Source organism: Camelina sativa, chromosome 11 (assembly GCF_000633955.1).
Source record: "Camelina sativa cultivar DH55 chromosome 11, Cs, whole genome shotgun sequence".
NCBI lineage: Eukaryota > Viridiplantae > Streptophyta > Magnoliopsida > Brassicales > Brassicaceae > Camelina > Camelina sativa.
This window is the reverse complement of record NC_025695.1, coordinates 36,869,347-36,879,777: the sequence shown is the minus strand read 5'-3', so window position 1 is coordinate 36,879,777 and position 10,431 is coordinate 36,869,347.

Here is a 10,431-nt window from a genome sequence, read left to right as displayed (position 1 = left end):
TTTTTGATTTTAGCTTCTCAAAAGCAACACCAACGAAAGGGTAGAAATAAAATACAAATACAAACTCGATGGATTATTCACCCAGCTGGATCCGAGCTTTATTCAGTAACGGATCTTCTATAAATTTACTAAATTTTTTCTGAAATTAAAATTGTTTTGTTCCTCCCGTAACCACATAACACCACTATAGAAATAAAAGTCAAATTCAAATTCTCTACAAAATCAAAGTCTGAATTTTAATGTATGTAAATTTGAAGTAGTTGTTATTGGGTGAAGAAGTTATAATCTAAAATTCATGTAAATTTAAAACAAATATTCAATTTGGTTCTTTCACCGATCGTTAAAAAGCTCATCGGAATTACTTAACACGACACGAACAGACTCGATGGTGGTGATAACCGGTTTGATCCGGTTTAAAGAAAACCAGATAGTTTTAAAAAAACTAATTATTAATTTTAATTAAGATTATAAGGATAAATTTAGAATTTTAATTTTGTTTTGAAAATGCGAGTATGAAAATAGCAACATTTATATTTTTGGATATTAATTTGTTCGTTTTAATTAATACAGGTATTTTTCTTCCAACTGAAAAAGACCAAGTATTAAACGTCCAAATAAAAAAAAATGAGGGTTTTTTATGCTTTTTTCCCTTTAGTTTAAACAAAAGCGATGAAATTTTTTATACAACTATAGTATAACAATTGTAAGTTGATATAACATGTCATGTTTGTGATTTTTAGATATTTTGAAAGTTTTCTAGCAATTTTTAGAAACTCTATAAAGATCGTAATTGAAAACGCATATTTGTGGCTAAGTCTATATGTTCAAGTATGTGTACATCGACTTGGAGATTATATATGCATATAGTAAATCAGACACACAAGCTTTGTTAACGGGGTTCGTTTTTTCTACATCCCTGGGGGACCTAGTCCAGAACAAATCCACTAGAACAAGATTTCAATTATAATTGCTATGATACCGAGCACTATTATGCCTATCATTCTTTTCTAGATGAGTAAACCATCATATGATATCTCTATCTTATTGATGGGGCGATACCACACATCTTGTGTGCATATCTTGAGAATACTTTGAAGCGCACAGATCTGCATGAAACGGTCTCTTAGTATTTATATCAATTGCCCAATCCTTAGGGTTGACAACTTTCCTATTATACAACAAACATGAATTGGAAGATTAACAATTGCACAAACCCTAGGGTTAGCAATTTTCCTATTATACAACAAATAGAAATTTTCTATTATACAACAAATAGGAATTTCCTATTATATAACAAATAGAAAATTTTCTCTCCATGATCCCATCTTGAATCTTCCATTCAATATGTTCATCCAGCTCAGCAGCCGTCACTTGGCTTGTCCTAGTCGGCCTTAAGCTTCTCTTCTTCAAACTCTTCAATCCAGTTTCTTGTACTACTTAGCGTCAGAACTAGTACAAGAATTGCTTTAGACGTTTGATACATCCTCTAATATATTTAATTGTAGGGTTCTTGATTCAACACTTTATCTTCTCTGCTTTGTGTTAATCACTATGTCAGCACAATTACCAAGTGCTACCTTTGCTTTGCTCTACTAGCATATGTATCAAGTAATACTTCATCCCCTGTGTTAGTTATGTCAACTCTCTTTGTTTGAACTCTTGCACCACCACATGACATCTATCTCTGTATCCATGTCTCAACCACTTAGTACAGATTTCACCACATGTTCTAAACCTTATAAAACTTCATTCAATACAATATCTTCAGTAATTATTGATGTTAGCTTAGTTAATGATATTTGGATTGCTAGCCATCTAGTATATATTTATTAGCAATCAATGAAGTAGCTCATCCAGTCAATCCTAGCTACAACGTGAATCGATCCATATTCTTCCGAACCATAAAGAAAATAAGATACTGCTAATGATAGTTTTCCATGTGCTTTACTTTGGTGATCCAACACTATATCTAGAAACCATGAGACTCTACTTATCAACCAGAGGCTTTCATACTCTTCCCCAACATCATTTACACACACATGAATCTGTATATCGACGAATTTATTTTTATCTGACCGGACTAACATAAATGATAAATCCAAATGGATTTTGTTTCTTTGGTCTTAGGTGTATGTTGAAGACCTGTTATGTCAATCCATGGTTTGCAAGAGCCCACATATTCCTTACTAAATTTTCAAGATTCAAGGCGCAATAACGATTTCCATATTAGACCGGAAACACCATAAAAACCAATAAGTACTTTTCATTTAACTTTGAAATCACGGTGTATATCTTTTTTTAGATTTGATTTTATATTTTTGATGTTGAATAATAAATTTCCTTGTTAGAATTATATTAACTTTGTCAGTATTCTTTTTTTGCAGAATTATATAACATAGAATATGACGACTATCAAAATGGTAAGGACCATTCTGATGGGTGGATGATCTCCTTGGTGAAGTAGGAGCCGTTCATATCATCAACCTATTCTTCTGCAATTAACTTATGGGTGAAGGTTATTGATATCCCTATGCACTTTTGGGAGGTTGCTACTTTAAGAGCCATAGGGAGGAAGGTGGGTACAATCTGTGAGATAGATGAGGAGTCAGGGAGTTTCTGCGTTTCTGTTAACGGTTTCAATCCTCTTCTCTTTAAGCTAGTTGTGCCTTTTGATACCGGTGATGAAATTATTGTTTCTCTTGAGTATGAAAAATTAATGGGATTATGTGAGCATTGTTTTCGTTTAACACACGAGATGAAGGGATGTCCGGAGTTACTCAAGGGAGCTGGAGATCAAGTTGTGGAGAATCAATCTGATAAGAGGGGTGGTTTGAGACAACATCCACCAGCTAAACAAGGAGGGTATCACAGTGAAGGGGGTTGAGAGAAACCAAGAAAGTATGTGAAAAGGGCGTTGGAATTTCAGTCCCAAGATACTGTTGCTGCTGATCTGGGTCCTTACGGTTCCCGTCATCAAGAGAGGTCTCAAAGTTCGGTGTGGGGACAGAAGAGACAGCATAGTGTGGTCGAATCAAGTGGTTTTGGGGGACAAAGAGGGTTGTATTTGAGGGGTGGTGAGTCTTTGGGGCAGGTTCCTTCTTCTAGTCTCAACCGTAAGGGGACTCGGCCGGTTTGGCCTAAACCATTGTATAAGGTTAAACAGGGTTCAACAAACACAAGTATTCAAGAGGCAACTGATGATATTCATTTGGCTATTGAGTCAAGGGATTCTCAGGTAGCTGTGGTTACAGGTGGTTCGTCTCACGGTGGGACTGCTAAGGTTTTGGTAGATACGGATTTCATGGAGGAAACAGACGATCTGCTCGAGGAAGGTGAAGATCCAGAGGGGGTTGTTTGGGATTGGTTGCGACTGAGTCGGAAAGGAGGGATGCTCCTATATCTGATCAGGGGACCAATTCTCATGGTGAGGCAGAGGCTAGTCAGCAAGGTATTTCTTCTACTTCTGTCCCGCTTGAGCTTGCTATGGGTGTCGTTAGTAGTGTTATGTCTGCGATTACTTTAGGAGAACAAAAAAGTCACAAGAGAATGATTACTAGCTCTCATGTTAAGAAGAGTGTTATTGGGTCTAGGATAACTGCTTTGCCTTTGGCTTCTCCGGGAAAACGCATATTAGCTAAGGCATTGTCTAAATCTGCAGGTATGGGGAGTAAACAGAAGGTAATTGGGAAACCGGGTAATATCACGTTGAGTGGTAAACCAGTGGATGGTGGTCGTCAAGTTAAGAAAGGGGCGGTGGCTCTCCCGAAACCACCAGCTCAAACGTGAAGGTCTTGAGTTGGAACTGTCAGGGCATTGGGGCGGACCTGACAGAGGAGTACTTGGGATATTTGTGGAAAAAGCATCATCCAAATATTATATTTTTATCAGAAACAAAAAAATGTATTTCTTATTTAAAAAAGTTTCAGAATAAGTTTGGTTATGACAAGTTGTTTACGGTTGAACCTTGTGGGTCTCGGGGCGCTTTAGCTCTTTTTTATAAGGATGAAAGAAAACTTTCTATTTTATATGACTGTGATCGGTTAATTGATGTTCAAGCTTTTTCTGGGCAACAAATGATTTTTCTGTCTTTTGTTTATGGGGATCCAGTCCCTCAATATAGACATAAGGTTTGGGATAAATTCATTGATATTGGTTCCTTTCGAATTGATCCATGGTTTACGATAGGGGATTTTAATGAACTTACTGGGAACCATGAGAAAACAGGCGGGGCATTAAGATCAATATCTTCTTTTGTACCATTTAATTCTATGATCCGACATTGCGGTATGTTAGAATTTCCCTGCTATGGTGAGCAACTGTCTTGGCGAGGTAATAGACGGAATAATCAGAGAGTCTGTTGTCGTTTAGACCGGGCGTTAGCTAATGAGGATTGGCATTGTCTCTTTCCCCATTCAAAGGTCGATTACTTAGAAATGATTGGCTCTGATCACTGTCCTATCCTTGCCACTCGTTTTGATAAGCATTGGTTAGGTAAGGATGGATTATCTGGAGCGGTGGAGGCTGGGTGGAACCGCACAAAAAATTTCCGGACACCGGTATTTGTGGACAAGTTAAAGAACTGTCGTAATTCAACTTCTTGGTGGCGGAAGAACAATGTTTCTCATTTGCTGACCATTATTTCATCCTTGAAGGCGGCTTTGCAGGAGGCAAAGATGGACGATTCGATTTTGCAGGACAAAATTCGGAATATCGAAAGGAAGCTGAAGGAGGCCTACCGGGATGAGGAGTTATATTGGCAGCAGAAAAGCAGAAAGTTCTGGTTACGGGTTGGTGATAAAAATACAAAGTTCTTCCATGCTTCCACGAAACAGCGACGGGCAAGAAATAGGATTGCTGGCTTATTTGGTCCAAATGATGTCTGGAATGAGTCGATTTCTGGTATGGAGGATATTGCATCCACATATTTTACAGATCTTTTCAAAAAGTCTAATGTGAGGGGAGTCTCAGAAATGCTCCAAGAAGTCCCTACATTGATTACAGATTATATGAACAGGACCTTAACGAGGGAGATCACAGAATCAGAGGTTCGCAAAGCTTTGTTTGCAATGCATCCCGAGAAATCTCCGGGTCCCGATGGGATGACAGCTTTGTTTTTTCAACGCTTCTGGTCCGCTTTAAAAGGAGATTTGGTCGCTTTGGTTAAGGATTTCTTTCGTACGGATCGTTTTGATCCGCGTTTAAATGAAACAAATATTTGTCTAATTCCTAAAAATGAAAGGCCTCAACGGATGACAAAATTTAGACCGATTAGCCTTTGTAATGTAAGTTATAAGATTATCTCAAAGGTCTTGTGCTTTCAGCTTAAGCGGTTTCTCCCTTCACTGGTTTAGAAAACCCAATCGGCGTTCGTTTCTGGTCGGCTAATTAAAGATAATATCCTTGTTGCTCAGGAGATGTTTCATGGTTTAAATACAAATCCTCGGTGTAAATCTGATTATCTGGCATTTAAGACGGATATGAGCAAGGCTTATGACCGCGTTGAATGGGATTTCTTAGAAGCGGTTATGGTCAAGATGGGATTTGATAGGAAATGGATCTCTTGGATCATGTGGTGTGTATCTTCGGTCTCCTATCAAGTCCTTTTTAATGGACAGCCTCGGGGCTTAATTAAGCCTCAGAGGGGTTTACGTCAGGGGGATCCTTTATCTCCTTATCTGTTCATAATATGTACTGAGGTTTTAATTGCCAATATTAAAAAGGCTGAAAGAGAGAGTAGAATTACGGGCATCAAGTTTGCTCGGGACTGTCCCACTGTTTCACATTTATTGTTTGCTGATGATAGTTTGTTTTTCTATAAAGCAGATGCGGCAGAATGTACTACGGTTATGGAAATTATAAGGAACTACGGGGAAGCCTCGGGTCAAGAGGTGAATCTGGAGAAATCCTCCATTATGTTTGGGAAAAAAGTTTCACCTGAAAGCAGGACTCAACTAAAATCTGTAATGGGTATTTCAAAAGAAGGGGGTTTGGGGTCGTATTTGGGTATTCCTGAGAATCTTCAGGGTTCGAGAACTAAGGTTTTTAGTTATGTCAACGATCGTCTGGACGATCGAGTGAATGGCTGGTCTGCAAAGTATTTATCGAAAGGTGGAAAAGAAGTTATGATTAAGTCGGTCGTGTTGGCTCTTCCAACCCATGTCATGTCTTGTTATAAACTACCGCAGGAGTTAACGTCTAAGCTTACGAGTGCTATTTCACGGTTTTGGTGGAAATCTAACGATAAAGCACGAGGATTGCACTGGGTAGCCTGGGATAAGGTGTGTAAGGACAAGTGCGATGGCGGGTTGGGCTTTCGTACATTAGAACAATTTAATTATGCAATGCTGGCTAAACAATATTGGCGGTTAATTCATTACCCGGAATCCCTAATGGCTCGGGTCATGCGAGGTAGATACTTTCGGAATAAACACCCTTTACACGCTAAGAAGCCTTATTCCCCCTCGTTTGCTTGGAGGAGTATTTACTCTACTCAAGGCTTGGTGAAACTTGATGCAAGGTGGGCGATAGGTTCAGGCTGTCATGTTTCGGTATGGCGGGATCCCTGGATACCGGATAATCAGCCAAGACCGGCTAATGGCAGAGGCCGATTGTTACATCCCAATTTAATGGTTAACCATTTGATTAATCCTATTACTAAGGAGTGGCATATGCCAATTCTTGAGGAGTTTATGGATCCAGCGGACTTTCAGATTATTCAAGCTATGGAGATCAGTAAAGTCTACAAACCAGATAAGTTGATTTGGCACTATCCTAAATCAGAAAAATATTCCGTAATGTCGGGTTATCGGCTAGCACGTGAATTAATCACAGAGGTTGAATATGGGCCGTCTTGCACGGCCCTTAGGGCACAGGCTTGGAAATNGACGTCTTGCACGGCCCTTAGGGCACAAGCTTGGAAACTGGAGGTTCCCTCGAAGGTTCAACATTTTTCTGGCAGATTGCCTCTGGTTCCCTTACAGTGATGGAACAACTTGCTCATCGGGGTGTTCGGTGCGACACCCTATGTAAACGATGTGATTCGGAGGTGGAGACTATCAATCACGCACTATTTGAGTGTTCTCATTCTCGTCGGATCTGAGATTTATCTTCCGTTGACTTTACTTCTGGGGAATTTCCTTCTGGTTCCATATACACGAATCTAGATTTTATATTTTGGCGGGTGTCATCCCAGGCGGACACTCCGAGTATACGACTTCACCTACCATGGATTGTCTGGTCAATTTGGAAAGATAGGAATAAAAAAGTTTTTCAGGGCTGTGAGGCAGAACCAAGCGAGGTTATTAATCAGGCGGACAATGATATATTGTTATGGGAAGTGGCTAAGTCTTTCTATTCGGCTGCCCTAGATCCCCTGCCTGCGGAGTCTCTGGATCATTCCCCCCGTTGTCAGGTTGATGGTTCTTGGAAGGCGTCAGATCCTCTTACAGGTTTGGGCTGGTGGTTTTGTAATAGTGAGGATACCACGCAACTACTGGGAGCACGGAGTCAACGTCTCAGCCCTTCCCCTCTACATTCGGAGTTTCAGGCTTTGATTTGAGAGATGGATTCCTTACTGTTGGCGGAGGTTGACTGTTAGAGCTTCGAGACGGATTGCGCAGAATTAGTGGCGATGGTGCAGTCTCCTGATGAATGGCCCGCTTTCTCCAACTTCTTGGACGATTTCGACGTACTCCGACCATCCTTCCCATCTTTCTAGCTGTCAAAGATCTCACGGACGTCAAACATACGAGCAGATTGTCTGGCTCGTTCTTTGAGATCTTTATCTTCTGAGACTTATTTTGTAAACTCTTATCATCCGGTTTGGGGAACCAATCTTGGAGTTATTTTCTAGATTTATGTTTGGTTGAAAAAAAAAATATATATATATATATATAACGATTATTTTATTCTCAATCTGCGTTATATAACAAATTCTTATTTTCGTAAAAACTGCCAAAACGTTTAAATATAATAGTGTGCATGATAACAAACGTACAAAATATCAAGTAAAATAAATATTAACACCATATATATATATATAGATATAATAATTAAGAATAGAAGAGAAATACTTTAAAATACCAATAAACCAAAAATTTCTATTATAGTCCAAAAATACCATCATTAATTAGTTTTTTGTTGACAATACCATTACAAACCTTTTAGTCTAAAAGTATCAAAAACACTATAAATGATTTTTATAAAGTTTATAATTCTCTTTAAAGATTTAGGGTTTACATCAATCATTACAACTTTTACTAAGTTAAGATAAATCATTACAATTGTAATAATATTTTTTGAAAAACAATTAATAATAATTAAAAATATATATATTTTAATTTTTAGCGCTATTTATAAAAATTGTTCTATTTTTATCACAAATTAAACAACCGGAAGTCAACCCAAATAAAATAGGGTGTATTGTAGATTTAGTACGTTTTCAAAAAGTAATGTATTTTTTAGTACATTTACTATTTAAAATAGGGGAAATGGGTGTTAGTGTGTGGGAGAGAGAGTGTGAGTGTGAGTGGTGAGAGAGTGAGAGAGGGTGAGAGACGTGAGAGAGGGTGTGAGAGATGGAGAATTAATGTAGGATCCATTTGTGTGAGATAGAAGAATTGTGAGTGAGAGTGGAGAATCGGTGTCACTGTAGCATTTTTTGTTTTTTTTAAACACCCCATGACTAGTTATTCAGATATTTGATAATGTAAATTTTTTTTAAAATTTTTTTTTAAATACAAAAATACTATGTTTTTTTATATAATTTTATATGCATTTTGTTTTAGTTATTTCAAATATATTTTATATCAAAAGTGATATATACAATGGTTTTGTACATATGTCTGTACACATAATAATGTGTACATATGTAATTTGTACAAAACTATTGCGGTACAAACATCTGTACAGATATATGAAAGTTTAAGAATTAAACAAACTTCTATATTTTCAAACAAACAGACATCTATACCTTCAATAATGTGTATAAACTTACATTAATGTGTACAAACAGACATCTATACCTTCAATAATGTGTACAAACTTACATTACAATGTGTACAGACATCTGTACACATTAGAAGTCTGTACAGATATATAAACTATAAAAAATATTTAATATTTTCAAATAAAATCATTAAACAAAATGCATATCAAATTATAAAGAAAAAACATAGATTTTTTGTATCAAGTATTTAAGTAACTAAATATAAAGAATATGAAATATATATATATATATATATATTTCTGAGACATTTATGAAATAAATCCTGAAGTTCATACCTATTTACAAGCATGCCATTAGCATTAATTATTATTATTTTTTTCATTTAGTTAATTAATATTAAGTTTCTATTTTTGAAAACATGATTTCTCATCCTAAATAATTTTCCAAAACTAGAACTATTAGTTTACCTCATATATATTATAGATTTTAATCATAATTTTGAAAATTAACTTATAAATTATTTAGTATATGTACTACAAAATATTACACATATTATAACACATTCTTAATATTCCAAAAAAAAAAATTAATTACACATAAAAATATACACTAACATACTATATAGGCATATACATCTATTTAATTCTAGAGAACAAAACAAATCTAAAATTTTATATTATATCAAATAAAAAATTTAATATAATTAGGTTATAAACTTTATAAAACGTAAGAAGAAGAAAAAGAAATTCTAAATTAATTAGACAAAAGTTAGTTAATTGAGAATTTGAAAATTAAACAAATTAAAAATTATTATTTAAAATACAATAAATTATAATTTAGCCTCGCGGTGTACGACGAGTGAAATCCTAGTATGCTACAATAAACATTGCTACAATGTCAATTTCACAATTTTAAATAATGAACGTACTATAAAATTAATTTCTTGAAAACATATTAAAACTGCACTTATCTCAGTAAAATAGAACTATCATCATACAAATGTAGGGATATTGTTTATTAGACCATCTCTAATGGTTTTCCCTATTTTTATCTTTAAAATAGAGGAACTTTATAATAAAAGTGACTTTTGCTCTAATGGATACCTCTATTTTTTCCTCTAAAAAGGAATATTCCGTAGAGATTCCTTTTTTTATTTTACTATTAATACCTTTTATTTATAAAATTTGCAAACTAACCCATTTATTTTATAAAACTTTCATAAAATTATGATATTATTTAAATTTTTAATATTCATAAATATTATTTAAATATCATATTTATTAAAAGAAATATATTGCATCGTTTAAAATAATAAAACATAGGAATTAGACTATTTAAATATATATTTTAATTATTTTGATCATAAATATAAAAGTTTTAAAAGTTTAAAGACCATTTTATAAATAAAAAAGTTCAACTCTATTATAAAGGAAAAAATAGAAATCTTTTAGAAATAAAGATGGGTTGGAGTACATTTTATTCTA